A 15592-nucleotide genomic window follows, 5' to 3' on the forward strand; every position below is an offset into this window, starting at 1 on the left:
GCCAAGTGCTGGCAAGAATGTGGAGCAATTATAAATCACATATTTCTGATGGGAATGCAAAATGGTTCATCCACTGTGGAAAACATTTTGGTAGTTTCTTATAAACACCCATATGCGATAACCATTTATGAGCAATCCTACTCCTAGGCATTTCTTTTGAGATATTAAAACTTATGTTCACACAAAAACCTGTACGTTAATGTTATAGCCTCTTAATTCATCCTCTATGAAAGTGGAAACTACCCAAATGTTTCAATTGGTGAATTGATAAACAGTCTGTGATACATCTATACAATTAAATACTATTCGGAAATAAAAATTAATGAACAATTGAAACATGTAGCAACTTGGATGAATCTGAAAAGTGTTGTCCTAAGTAAAAGAAGCCTGTCTCAAAAGGTAACTTATTCTATGCTCCCATTTATATGACATTTTAGAAAGCAGAAACTAGATTGAAAGAGAAGAGTCTTTGTCAGAGTTTGTGAGTGAGGAAGATTTTGTGATGAAAACAGGATATCATAAAGACTTTTGGGAGTTATGGGATTGTTTTGTATCCTGACTGTGCTGTGGTTACATGAATCTATGCATGTGTTAATACTAAAAGTACTTGTTTATACCAAAAAGTAATTTAATATATTTAATTTTAAGAAATAACAAATATCCTTATGTAATAAGGTGAAACACATGCCTACATATATAGTTAAGTAAAAAAAAATCCTGGTGCAAAATAGTTTGTGTTATATGTTGCTGTCTGGTAAAAATGTAAAATATATATATATATATATATATATATATATATATGTGTGTGTGTGTGTGTGTGTGTGTGTGTGTTTGATTGCATATGTATAAAATATCTTTGAAAGAAAAAGTAAGATGGCTCTTTCTAGCCCCTAGGTGGCTGGGGGCCAGGTACAAAATGAAAAGTTTTTATATACACAAACTTTTATTTACACAACATATAAATTTTTGTAAGTTTTGGGTAACTGTTTAAAATTACTTTTTATTTCTTTATTATAATATATGATATATCCAAAATAATGCATGTGGTTCTAATGGGCACCTAGAATGGAGAACTACTGCTTTATAAGTTCCATATTTATTGTTATTTGTTTATTGCTTGTCTTCCTCTCTAAAATGTGAGTTTCAAAAATGTGAGGATTTTTTCTACTCCTTTGTTTATGCATGTATTTCTACTGTCTTGAACAGTACCAACCGCACAGTAGTTGACCAACAAATGTTTGTTGGGTGAATAAAATAAAGTGATAAGAACAGGGTACATGGTAGAAGCCGAGAAGAGGAGCAGCTGTCTGATTTTGGTTAAGGAGAGGAAGGAAGGGTCAGCAAGGTTTAATGAAAGAGATAAAATAAGAGCTGATCTATGCAAGGTGAATATTAGATAGTAGGGTTTGAAAGTACACAGATTTGAGATTTCAGTGTACTTTCCAAATTGTAAGCACTTTTGTGATACTTGAACTTAGGGTGGGAAAAGCAGAGTGGTGAGAGATGGGACTAGAGAGAGAGAGACCAAGTTAGACTACCGAGGTTTTTGTATACCATGGTAAGGAGTTGGGATTTGGTTAGAAACATGGAGGGTCTGAACTAAGTGATCCTGGTGATTGAGAGGAGTAGATGAAGTCTATAAATATTCATACATCACCTTTTCAGTGAGCTTTTCCATAATGGCATTCTTCTCCCCCTCCCCCATGTACATTGCTATCCTACTTACTTGCTTTATTTCTTCATAGTACTTGTCATTTTCTGGCACGCATTTTCTTAAATATTTTATTATCTGACACAAGAATTTAGTTCCTTTGAAGGCAGAAATTTTTGTCCATTTTGTTCATAGTTCTATCCTCAGAGCCTTATGTGTATTAACAGCTCAATAAATATTTGTTGTGTGAATTTGTCAAAATTTTGAATGTGGATGAAGTCAAGGAAAAATTATCAGGTTTCAATGCCTCTGGATTTATGATAATATACTGGCTATTTTTTCCAGTTCAATTCCTAATTCATTATTATTATTCCAGTTCATTATTCCTAATGATCCAGTCCTAATTCATTATTATATTTTCCAGTTCAATTCCAATTCATTATTGATAGCATAAGCCTCTAATTTTCTGTATTTATTCATCGGTTAATACAATACACTCTAAATCAACCTCTCTGCCTCCAGATTGCAACAATACAACCTATTCTATATATTCTGGTTTTAAACATTAATATATACTTTATTCCTTAAAATTCTTCGACTTTCTGTTTTCCATGACATGGCTTGCAAGTTCCTTCCTTCTTTGGTCTCTTACGTTCAGCTTCATCTCTGATTAGTGTTGTTTTCACAGTATACTTCAATACTATTACCATTCTTCCCTTTCATTCATCCATTCAATAATGTATTCAATATCAAACAAGTCTTTATTGAGCACCCTCTAGGAGATAAGGTATATTTCAGGTTTTTAGTATCCACCAATCAATGGGATAGCCATAGTTCCTACACTGTCTCTTCTACATATTATTTTGTAACAGTATAGTGCTAGTAGTTGTTTGTGTTTATTTCCCCAACAGTTTCGAAGGCCTTGAAATCCAGGATTGTGTCTTATTCTTCCTAAGATGGGCACTATCAGGAACAGAAGCTTACACTCAATGGTTGTTCAGAATCTGCTGGTTGAATGAGAAATTTGAGTTAAAATGTTGAAATGAACTATAAAAAATACCAACAAAAGTAAGGACCTGTTTGCCCCTGATCACATTTTGGTTATTTATTCATTCAACAAACATTGATAATCACCTATTTTATGGTAGGTTCTTTCTTATGCTTAAAATGTCACCTTTAGCCCTTACACTGTGGGTTCCTACTGTAATGTCAGTGGGTGTAGCATAGTATTTGGGACATGGTGGATGCTCACTATATAATTGTGGATTGACTGAAAATAACCACAAAAGAGGAGAACTGGGGTACAGGTTTGGGGCCCAGAAGAGATTTCTGGAGGTAGTGGCAATAGGTGATTCAACATTGAACTTAAAAAAAAATTATGTTTATTTTTGAGAGACAGAGAGAGCATGAGCAGGGGAGGAGCAGAGGGGGGGGTGGTGTACGCAGAATCTGAAGCAGGCTCCAGGCTCTGAGCTGTCAGCACAGAGCCCGACTTGGGGCTTGAACTCAGGAACTGTGAGATCATGACCTGAGCCGAAGTCAGATGCTCAACCGACTGAGCCACCCAGGCGCTCTGAGAACTTTTAACCAGAGTGAGGATTATTTTATTACTGAAACTTTTTGTCAGTTGTCATTTTCTTCGTTTTCTTGGGCTGGTGGTATATAAGCATACAAGAATTCTTTCTAAATGAGTTTACCTTTATTTGTTTTGAAATTTGAGTACAGCATGTAACTCTTTGGATACAATTCCGAGACAAAAATGATTCATATTTAAGATTTTTTTTAATCTTGAAATCAAAGTATGCCACTAATAAAAATAAACTTTGTTTTCAACATGGTATGCCAGAAAACAGTAAACCAGTATAGCAAATATGTAACTGTTGACATCCAAGAGTTAAGGGACTAAGGGTTAGGAATGCAAGATGACAAATTGGATAAGTGGGGTTTGACTGAAATACTGCAGTTCCTGGGATGACTAGAACTAGGATTTGTAAAAAGTTACCGAGTCCCCCTCCCAGCCGGTTTACAATACTACCCAGTTTCTGATCTGACAAGAGAGCCATAGCGATAAAGTATTCCAAGAGCTTGCTAGAGAGGCACGGGAAGTTGCTTGAGTAAAGGGGGCGTGGTGGCGGAAGTTAAATCTTCAGCTCAAAGAAAGAAAATAACACTTCCGGTCACGCTGTCGTTGCGTCGCGGTTTTCTTCACCAAGGTGAGTGTAAAGGAAGACTGATAATTTTCGCAAGTGAATCCCTAAACACCTCGGGGAAGCTTTCCTCCTTCCTATAACGTGGGATGGAACGAAGAATTCATCCCGAGTACATTCTGTGAAAGATGTTTCTGACGAGTATGCCTCTGCTCGCCAATCTTTTCTCCCTTACTCCGAAGATGGCCGGCTGTCATCCCCTCCGCTTTCTGACTCTTGTAGTCCTTTTTTCCCTGGTCATTCTTCACCTCTCTTCATTATTCCAGATCGTCTTCCTGATTTTTCTGAGCCTGAGCCATTCCCTCTACCACAGATTCTTTTCCTACCTCTTACTCCCACCTTCTTCCCCGCCCCCCTTTAGCCTCAAAACTTTTGCAACCCAGTTCTGCCACTCTTAATCTACATTCTTCCTTTTCCTTCATCCCTGGTACTCTACCCCCCTCCTTGCTGCACAAAGTTTCTGATCCATTCTGTCTCCCTCCTGCAGAGGCCATTAAACTATATACTTTCCAAAACCAGGTGTGGCTTCAGTTTCAAGGTCAACGCTGTTTTTGTTCTTAAAAATAAACAGTGGCAGAAATTTTAGAGTCTTAAGAGACATAGGGTCTTGTTCAAATTATTATTATTGTGTTTATTTTTACTCTAAACAAAATTACACATCAGATACTGCACTGATTTTTAACCGTCTATTCGTGACATTAAAAAAAAAATTTGGGGGGCGCCTGGGTGGCTCAGTCGGTTAAGTGGCCGACTTCAGCTCAGGTCATGATCTCGCGGTCCGTGAGTTTGAGCCCCGCGTCGGGCTCTGTGCTGACTGCTCAGAGCCTGGAGCCTGTTTCTGATTCTGTGTTTCCCTCTCTCTCTGACCCTCCCCCGTTCATGATCTGTCTCTCTCTGTCTCAAAAATAAATAAACGTTAAAAAAAATTGGCATAGAACTGAATCCCCACATTTTTATGGGGGCAAACTTAGTGGATTTTCCTGTAATCTGGTGTCATCTCTTGAGGGTGGAAGCTTTTCCATCTCCTTTAGAACTTGTCATAGATCAGAAATCATTGAAATATATGACATCCAATCACAAATTTATTTTTTCATTTGAGTTATGCTTATTATGCAAATCCTTTTCTGGTCTCTGGTAGCAACATTGAACAGCGAACTGGCAGATTTTTCAGTTTTCCTGGGAACTTTGCAAGTATTATCTATTTGGTGCAAGGTCAAATGTATTTTTCTGTTACATTTATCGTGTTTGTCTTGGGAGAACATTAGTTAATCACAATCTATTATTTCCATTTTTTTACCCAAGAGAGGGGGAATGATCATTAAACTTATAATGAGGGTCAAGGTTTTTCAGGCTCTAAAGAGGAATTTAACCAAAGATCTCCTTGAACAAGTAATTTATTCCTCCCTTCTCCTGTAGCTACTGTGTTACACTTGCCAAAATAAGTGTAAGAATAAGTAATTCTTTTTTCTAGGCCAGGAATAGTTTTCAGTTCTTTTATAAAAAGATGAGGCAGAGATGTTGTGATACCAAAACACTTAGGAACTTTTGGGAAGGGTATTGCTGATGTCTCTGTATTCTCTATTCAAATCATAATTACACACCATTTAAATGTCACATGGCTTCAACCCACTGTGCAGCCATTATTTATTCATGCAAGAATTTTTTATTGAATAACTTTTATGTGTCAGACAGTGTTAAACACTGAGAATACAATTGGAAAATAAAAAGTTTTAAAAACTATAATTGAGAGACAATAAATGATTAAAATAAATATGAATAAGTTGTGATAGGGAGAGGATGTACTATTTTAAATTGGATGGTTAGGAAGACCTCCGTGGTAAGGCAGCATTTTGACTACAAACCTAAAGGAGGTGCGAGCACAAACTATATAGATGTTAGTGGGAAAAACAGGATGTATCTATGTCAGTGTCTGCATTTGTTGTTCATTTGGCTCCCCCCACACACACTTTGTCTGTGGTCACTTTTCTGCACAGCTTTAATGCAGCAATCTGCATACTCAAATGACCTAATCCAATCACATAAATTTCTCATTCTTTTTCTCCTGGCTAGCTTCTTGCTATCCAGTTAGGTATATTGTCAGTTACCAGCCCCTCTAGGAAGATATCTCTATATCTATCCTCACATCTTCCTCAGTCTGTTTGTTTGTGGTGCACTGTGTGCTATCCTACAGCATATTTGCTTGCCTTTCTCAGTGCTCTTACTGCTGTGTGTTCATGATATTTTACCCACAAATGTTTGATATGTTAAATTGGAATGAATTTAATACTTGTCTGTCTGTACAGGCAACCTTTTAAATATAGTTGGCCCCCAAATTTCAGAACCACCCTATAAGGTCAGTACTATCATTGTCATTTTACTGTTGATAAAACCAAGACTCAGAGGTGGATAGTAACCTGATATTGGTGGTGGAATTCATGGAGGTAAGGTCTGTGAGACACTCAGTCCTGGCCTGGTTTTCTTTGTCTTTTGTCTGTGTTTCTTTAGCTGTTTATTAATGAGAAGTACAAAATATATGGACTATTTTATTATTTTATAAGACATAATCTGGGTATAGAAATTTCATTTTTAAAAATTTCCTTTAATAAATCAGATTATATCAGGAGCTTGAATTACTTCCTAACTATAAATATTAAGAGCTGAGAGGTGTAGTGAGTCTTTTTACTTGAACATTTTTTAATTAATTTAAACAAGCATAAATTGAAAGAAGAGTACAATGAATACTTTTATACTCTAAACCTAGATTCAGTAGTTGTTAACTTTTGCCATATTAGCTCACTTGTTCACTCACTTGCTCACTCTTAACCATCCATTCATCCATTTATTTAAAAAAATTTTTTTTTTGCATTTATTTATTTTTGAGAGACAGAGACAGCATGAGCAGGGGAGGAGCAGAGAGAGAGGGAGACACAGAATCAGAAGCAGGCTCCAGGCTCTAAGCTGTCAGCACAGAGCCCGACGTGTGGCTCCAACCCATGAACTGTGAGATCATGACCTGAGCTGAAGTTGGCTACTTAACCGACTGAGCCACCCAGGCGCCCCTCCATCCATTCATTTTTAAAATTAAGGCATAATTGTTTATCTATTTTCTGATCTATATATTTTGGTTGAACCATTTGAGATTTGCAGTCTTTATTATTTTTTATTTATTTATTATTTTTTAATTTTACATCCAAGTTAGTTAGCATATAGTGCAACAATGATTTCAGGAGTAGATTTCTTAATGCCCCTTACCCATTTAGCCCATCCCCCCTCCCACAACCCCTCCAGCAACCCTCTGTTGTCTGTATTTAAGACTCTTATGTTTTGTCTCCCTCCCTGTTTTTATATTATTTTTGCTTCCCTTCCCTTATGTTCATCTGTTTTGTATCTTAAATTCTTCATAGGAGTGCAGACTTTATTTTTAAATAAACTTAAATATACACAAAAAGGTACATGTATCAAAAGTGTATGGCTCAAGGCATTTTTAATGTAAATACACATGTGTAACCAGCATCCAAATTAAGAAATAGAACATGATTAGCATCTGAAGGCCCTTGAATGTATTCCCTTCCAGTCACATCTAAACTCCCAATTAGCCACAATCCTTGCTTCTATCACTGTATAATAATTTTGCCTGTTTTTGAACTTTATAAAAATATGGTAGTAAATCATTATTTTTTTTGGTGCCTGACCTCTTTGGCTTAAGATTTTGTTTTTGAGATTCATCCATATTATTGGGTGCAGTAGTATGTTTTTGAGATGCATTCATATTATTGGGAATGGTGGTAATTCCTCCATTCTCATTGGTATGTATTCCATTGTTTGAACATATCATAATAGATGGACATTTTGTTTGTTTATATTTTTGGCTTGTAAACATTTGTGAACATTATAGTATATGACTTTTGGTGATATATGTACATATTTCTGTTGAGCATATACCTAAGAGAAGAATTGCTGAATTAAGTTATGTATATGATTAGCTTTAGTAGAGACTGTCAACTAGTTTTCCACAATGGTTGTACAGGCATACCTTGTTTTATTGCATTTTGCTTTATTGCACTTTGCAGATACTGTTTTTTACAAATTGAAAGTTTGTGGCAATCCTGAGTCAAACAAGTCTTTCGGCATCATTTTTCTAACAACATTTGCTCACTTCATGTCTCTGTGTTACATTTTGGTAATTCTTGAAATATTTCAAACTTTTTCAAAGTGATTATGACTTTCTGAAAGTCAGATGATGGTTAGCATTTTTTAGCAATAAAGTATTTTTTCATTACAGTATATACGTTTTTAGACATAATGTTATTACATACTTAATAGACTAAAGTGTAGTGTAATCATAACTTTTATATGCACTGGCAAACCAAAAAATTCATTTTACTTGCTTTATTGTGATACTCACTTTATTGTGGTGGTCTAGAACCGAATCTACAAGTTCTCTGAGGTATGCCTGTACTATAAAACTCTCAGTACAAATCTTTAAGAGTTCTACTTTCTCTAGAATATTGTCAACACTTGTCATTGTCTTTACTTTTTAAGGAAAAAAAGTAGCCATTCTAGTGGTTATGAATGGTATCTTATTATTTTAATTTGCAGATCTGATGATAAATTTACATCTGTCCATGTTTGTTGGCCTGGATATCTTTTTATGAGATACCTTTTCAATCTTTGACCACTTTTTCTCCTGGACTATCTTACTGATTTGTTGAGATCTTTTTAATTAAGGATGTTAATATTTTGTTATATTTATTGCAGATCTCAGTTGCTTGCATTTTCAGTTTCTTAATGGTGTCTTTTGATGAACTATCCCAATTTTAGTATTGTTGTTCAATTTCATAATGTTCCCCTTTATGGCTAGTGCTTGTTTTGTTAAAAAATCTTTGCCTTTTTCAAGGCCATGAAGACATTTTTCTGTGTTGTGTTATTGTTTAATCTCTCATTTGTATTCACAATTTATTTGTAATTGATTTTTGTGTATGTTTTCAGTATGAGTTATGGGTATGAGTAAAGGTCCCCTCCCTTTTTTGTATGTCAAAATGGACATCCAATCAACCCAGTATCACTTACTGAAAAGATCATTCTTTCCCTTCTATAGCATCATATTTTTGATAAATCAAACGGTTAGGTTATATATGTGGGTTTGTTTCTGAATTCTGTTCAGTTTGGGTTACTTCTCTATCCTTGTATAAGTACCACTGTCATAATTAATCATTTTATAATATACCTTATATACAGTCATTTAGTTCTACAGTTTTGTTCTTTTTCTTCAATAATGCCAAATTGGTTTTTTGAATTTCCATTTGCATTTTAGAATCAGCTTGTCAGTTTCCACAAAAATTCTTCTTGGCATTTTGATTGAGATAGCACTTAATATCATGGCATTTTACACCTAAATATCTCAGCGTTCATCTCCTAATATAAGGGACACAATAATTTCCTAATATCCCCTAACACTTAATCCATTTTCAAATTTCTTTTTTTCCTCAATGACCCTTTTATAGCTGGTATTTCTTAAAAAAAAATACACAAGCAGAGTTTACTGAGGTTCTGTTTTTTATCAGGCAATATATATATATATATATATATATATATATATATATTATTTAATTTAATCAAAACAAAAAAAAGAGTAATGATGTACATATTCTTCCATTTTACAGGAAAGGAAAGGAATCATACTTGGTTAAGAAACTTGTTCAATCATAAAGCTTCAAAGACCATTCACATTCAAATGCATAGTTCTATAATATGAAATCCCTTGCTCTTATCACTGTATCATATCAAATACAAAAGAATGAAAGTAAAACTCAAATCATAAAGGGATAGGGAGAGGAAGAAATTCTGCTGAGGGATCTATTAATTATAAAATGCAGAATATCGTTCTTATGGCTGGTATTCAAAAGCATCACCCAACCTAGATTAATGTATATTTATAGTTTTTGAGATTTTTTGTTGTCATTTTCCCTGTTTTGTTGAACTTGTGGATATTTATATATTTGGTACTTTTCAATCCATTGCAGTCATTATTTCTTCTGTTGCTCAAACTGTCCAGTTTAGAATGAACCAGTTGGAGCCTCTGATATTGGCTTCTTTTTTTCTTTTATTACTGAAATTTTCAAATATATTTAAAGTAGGATATAGCATGTATCCATTCTCAGCTTCAACAATTAATACCATTTTGCTGATTTTGTTTGATTTTTTCTCCTCACCCACTTTTTCACTGGGGTGTTTAAAAATATTTTAAGTTTATTTTGAGAGAGAGACAGCATGAGTGGGGGAGGGGGAGAGAAATAGGGAGACAGGAAGAGAGAGAGAGAATCCCAAGCAGGCTCCACACTGTCAGGGAGCCCGACGCGGGACTCGAACTCACAAAACTGTGAGATCATGACCTTAGCTGAAACCAAGCGTGGGACACTTAACTGACTGAGCCACCCAGGTGCCCCTTCACTGGAGTATTTTAAAGCAATCTCAGACATTATGTCATTACACAGGTAAATAACTCACTATACATCTCTAACTCTTAAGTGCATTATATTAAGTAACCAATAAGCCATTACACTTAATAAGATTAACAGTAATTCTCATACTATGTAATACCCAGTTCATATTCAAATTTCTGTGATTTTCTTAAAGATGTCTTTGTATAGTTTCTTTGTTAAATCTATATCTAAACAAGGGCCACAAGATATTTTTGTCTTCAGTCTGTTTTCCTGTTAAAACCTTGTATAGCCAACCCCTCCTCCACATTTTAAAGACCATTGGTTTGTTAGAGAAACTAAGTCATTTATTGTGTCGACAAATGGATTTAGATGATTGCTTCCTTCAGGTGGTATTCATTTTGTTTTCCCATCTACATGTTTCTGTTCACTGGCATTTAGAACTAGAAGATTTATTAGGTTCACTTTCAATTATTATTATATTTTGTATTTTGTCTTGCTTTTTAAAATTTATTTTTAGTTTTTTATTCTCATGTTAGTTAACATACAGTGTAGTCTTGGCTTCAGGAATAGAACCCAGTGATTCATCTCTTACATATGACACCCAGTGCTCATCCTGAAAAGTACCCTCCTTAATGCCTATCACCCATTTAACCCATCCCCCCACCCCTATCAACCCTCAGTTTGTTCTGTGTGTTTAAGAGTCTCTTATGGTTTGCCTCCCTCTCTGTTTTTATCTTATTTTTCCTTCTCTTACCCTATGTTTATCTGTTGTTTCTCAAATTCCACATAAGAGTGAAATCATATGATATCCATCTTTCTCTGACTGACTTATTTTTTAAGGGAAAAAATCATTTCAAGTAGTGATATGCACTTTCTATTGCATTTCATCATATCTGGTTTAAATTTTTAACTGATTCTGGGGTTCATTTGTGTTTTCAGGTGTTGTCAGCCTGATCTCCATTTTTTTTTAATTTTTAAAAATGTTTATTTATTTTTGAGAGAGAGCGCACGTGTGCACACGCACGCACTCATGAGCCAGGCAAGGGCAGAGAGAGAGAGAGAGAGGTACATAATTCGAAGCAGGCTCCAGGCTCCAAGCTGTCAGCATGGAGCCCAAAGCAGGGCTCAAACTCACAAACTGAGGTCATGACCTGAGCCAAAGTCAGATGCTTAATCTGATGCAGCCACCCAGGCATCCCAACTCCATTGTAGCATCTCCTACCAACCTTTCTCCTGTTTAGCAGCCATTGAAGATAATTGTCTAAATTCATTATTTTACTAATAGTTTAAAAAGAGTGGTCTAATTTTATCAATCCTTCTGCATTTATTAGCTGGAATTATTTCAGAAAAAAGACCTCTTTATCAGCTTTTTTTTGGGGGGGGTCCCCAAATGTATTCTATAAAAAGAGAGTCAGGATAAATGCATTTTTTTTTCATTTATCGGAGTAATGGGTTCGTTCCCTAGAGAATTTCATTGTTTTCTTTAATATTATTAGGAATTCATGGATTTTTATGTATTTTATGTACCCATTGTGGTTTATTTTTGATGCCCAAACTGTGTCATTTTAGAAATTAGGAGACTTTTCCTATATCCTTTACATGATCTCATTAGATCTTGGCTTCCTTGCTTTCTGACATAAGATATTTTAGGCTTATTCCCTGCCCCAGTCCTGACATCAGCCATTTTGCAAGGAGCCATGTATTCCTTCAATAAGGATTGGTACTTAGAAACCAAGATATGAGTGCTCAGGGGATTATTACTATTTTTTTAGTAATGCTATGTGGCCTTTTGTTGTGACCCTTTTCCTTACTATTTTGAATATAAGTGAATGATTCCACCAGCATTACATTGATAATTAGCTAAGCATGGCTTTCGTTTGTTTTTGTAGGCATTCATTCAGTAAAAATTTATAGACCACACTACCATGTATTTGATCTTATGCTGGGTACAGGGGATGTAAAGGTAAACCTGACATGTTTCCTGTCCTTGATGAAGATTCATTATAGTGAGGGTACGAGTAAATGAACAGACAGTGTCTAAAGAGTATGATAAGTACTGTAGTGGGCATAGTACACAGTGGGGGCAAGTGGTAAGCTGTGGGGTAGCACAGAAGGGGCGTCTGAAAATGCTTTGGAAAGGAAAATAATGCTTGATACTGGGTGAATAGAGGAAGTATGAAGGTAGAAGAGCTATGAAGGGTGTTCCAGTCAAAGGAAACTGGAAAGAGGTGGGGGAGATCTTGATATATTCAGAGAAAAACATATGTGTGGTTGGTTATAACTGGAATGTAAGTTTTATGTAGAAGAGGAGAAATGAAACTAGAGACATAGATAAGGGCCAGGATGTTGAGCACCCCAAAAGTCAAGTCAGAGAACAAGGATTTCACTCTGAAGCCTATGAGGAAGAAGCAATGGAATTGTCTTAAGCAGATGAGATACACAGTTCTCTTTGTAATGTACTGATGATGCACTGGGTGAATGGGTGAGAATGAGACAGTAGGAGACTGATAAGGGGGGGGGAGAGGTATAGTGGTCCAGGAGAGAGATAATGTCATGTTACACTGCATTCTGCACCCTATGTGTGTGTGTAGTGTATGGGAAAGTTATGTGTGTATGTATTATATATACTATAATCTATTATAATCCATAATATACATATACACACATTTGTAGGGTGCAGTGTAACATGAAATTTTTTGTATATGATAATATAATATAGACGACATATATGTATATAAAATAGATCTCTGCATACACATGTACATAGCTATATGTGCATATATATCCAGGGGCTGTCCCATTACAGCAGGTCTAAACCAGAGTATATTTCAGTGAAGAAGTATTGCCCAAGGACAACTGAAAAGTGGAAAAGGGCTAATAAGCACTCCCTCCTTGACCAAATGTGAGTCATGCCCCTCGGAGCCCTCTTTTCAACTAGATCTCATCCTTGGGCATTGTCTTTGGCCTGTCTGGTCTAGTTTTAGAAAGTATCCTGCTGAATAAATTTAATGAGACCCCCCCCCCACATTTGATATGTGATCATCCTGGTTTGCCTTCAGCAAGAATTCTAAGTCTGTTTAGCAAGAATTCCCCTATCCTTATGTCTCCTCTTAATTTTCTGTCTACTGACCTCCTACCCCCTCCAAATCTACTCCTTGGCTATAGATTTCCAGCTGTTCTTACTTAATTCAAAGTAGAGTCTATTTTCTCTTCCCTTTTACAATAGTCTTGACACTTCTCAAAATAGTTCTTATAATCTTACCATTTTAACAAGTGTCAGGATAATTTTTTTTTCTTTTAACAGGCCACGTGAGAATTTCGTTTATTGTAGTCTTCCTCTTCAAAGCTCCACTAGTTGGCACTGCGTCCCAGTTGTGTATCCTTGAGTAATCTGAGAATTCTTCTTCTTCCTCTTCTTCCTGGGATTTAAGGGTATGAGGAGGAGATGATTACTCAGCTTCTCCCAGAGGTTGGAAGGTAGCCCTAACAGTTATCTCTGGTGGAGTGGAATGGTAATGAAGATACACATCTCCTTTTATGTGTTTCTGAGTGCCAAGCACTGTTGTATACTAATGAACATGTATTGCGTTTGTCTTTTAAGACTACTATCTTAAACCTTTTTTAATATAAAACATGAAATTTCTTTACATGGTTATATAAGGTGTAGATTCAGAGTTTTCTGTTAGATTAGGGATTTAGGGGAAATGAGGGCAGTGAGTATGTATGGATTAGAGTTAGTGAAGGCTAATGTGCAGAGGACTAATAATGTAAATGGTGAAAGTGTTGATCAAATGAGTGTAGACTTTGGTGTCAAAGATCCTGTCTATGAAAAATAGAATAAATAAGAGGTGGTACATGTATATTTTTAGGATGAGAGATTTGAACAGGTTTATATGTTCTACAGGGGAGGAGCTGATAAAACCAGAGGTTAGAAATAATATGAGAGAGAGGGGATAACTGGAGAAGCAAAATGTGGAAAAGATGTGTTGAGAACATGTGAAGTACCAGCCATGAACATGAGAAGGGACATCACTTCTGACTTTGGAGTTACAGAGAATCAGAAGGGGATGTTTTTGAAGTTTTGGAAAGGCAAGAAACAGGAGGAGTTTCTTTCTTGGTGCCCCTATATTCTCTGTGAATAAGGTAGCGAGGGCATTCTGGAGTGTGAGAGGGGATGGCCAGGGCCAGAGGAAAGAGGAGAAGGTTACAACCTTCTTTACTGAATGAAAAAAGATTGATGGGCAATAATGAGTACCTATCTAGGTTGGAAATTAAGTGTGTTTAGTTTTGTCTTTTTTTTTCCAGATATATTCAGCTGCCAAGAAGTAGGAGCAAGGAAGGCAAACATTGGGCTTGATTTTAGACTTGTAAATGTGCTGGTGATGACTGAGGGGCTAAATAAGTAAGTTGTTGAGGTTACTGATGAGATTTGTTCAGGTTATAGACCATGGGATCTAATCTAATCAGGGAAGAGTATATTCTCAGGAAGATTCATTCTGTGGATCCAGAGAAAGAGAAGCTGTGTGAATATATGGTTGGGTGTGGGAGAAGTTGTATAGAAATTTCAAAGCTCAAAGAGTAGAAGTTAACAAGGTGATATGGCAGACAAGAAATCGTGGTCAAAGTAGGTTATTGGAGCTTAAGATTTCAGAGGAAAGGTAGTTCTGGATGATGACAAGGTTTAGTGGGTGGGTGAGTTGGAATAGAAGAGGTCAAAGAACTGTGAAGCTGGGGTGATGGACAGGTTAGCCATGAGATCATCAAAGATACTGGGGAAGAAAAAGAGTTTAAGGGTTGAGAGGAAGACAAGGAAGATGCTATATTTTGTGGATGGGGTGAGTATAGATGAGAGACAGATGTCATGGTAATCAAAGGAACAGAGATTTTCACAGCAGGGAGGAAGATTTAGGGAATGGGAGCAGCAATGGCTAGCATGAGTTGTTGCCCTTAACCAGTTTAGCAGTAGATCCCTTGGATGGCCCTGGCTTTATTTGTTACATTTTTGTCTTTGTCTCTGCCTTTTTGTGGGGGGGGGCAATTACCAGGGTTAGGTGCCAGGAAAGGACTGGTAGTAAAATCTTGAATGTAAGGGGAGCTAAGATATCCCTCCATATTGATTTCTATTCTTGGAGGGACTTGAACAACTGCCCTTAGCAACTTTAAGGGAAATAATACTGCTGGTAGGACCCTGGCTTGCCCAGATGTGTGTTTCCAAAAATCCCATTGCAAATGAATATGGATAGGCAATCCCATAGCTTTTACAGAAAGAGGTGGATGCTTTTTATATAATA

At 36.1% G+C, this 15592-nt stretch overlaps 1 protein-coding gene across 2 annotated transcripts in view; it reads left to right on the forward strand.

The window, feature by feature from the left end:
• The first annotated feature begins 3811 nt into the window (after positions 1-3811).
• The window catches only part of MAGED1 (MAGE family member D1), a 54689-nt gene continuing 42908 nt past the window's right edge, over positions 3812-15592 (forward strand). The window contains exon 1 of one of the 2 annotated variants that reach the window (XM_007096309.3): positions 3812-3864. The gene's annotated coding sequence lies outside the window, so the exon portion shown is untranslated. The remainder of the gene's footprint in view (positions 3865-15592) is intronic. The other variant, XM_042974047.1, reaches the window with a different exon arrangement.

Source organism: Panthera tigris, chromosome X, assembly GCF_018350195.1.
Source record: "Panthera tigris isolate Pti1 chromosome X, P.tigris_Pti1_mat1.1, whole genome shotgun sequence".
NCBI classification, from domain to species: domain Eukaryota; kingdom Metazoa; phylum Chordata; class Mammalia; order Carnivora; family Felidae; genus Panthera; species Panthera tigris.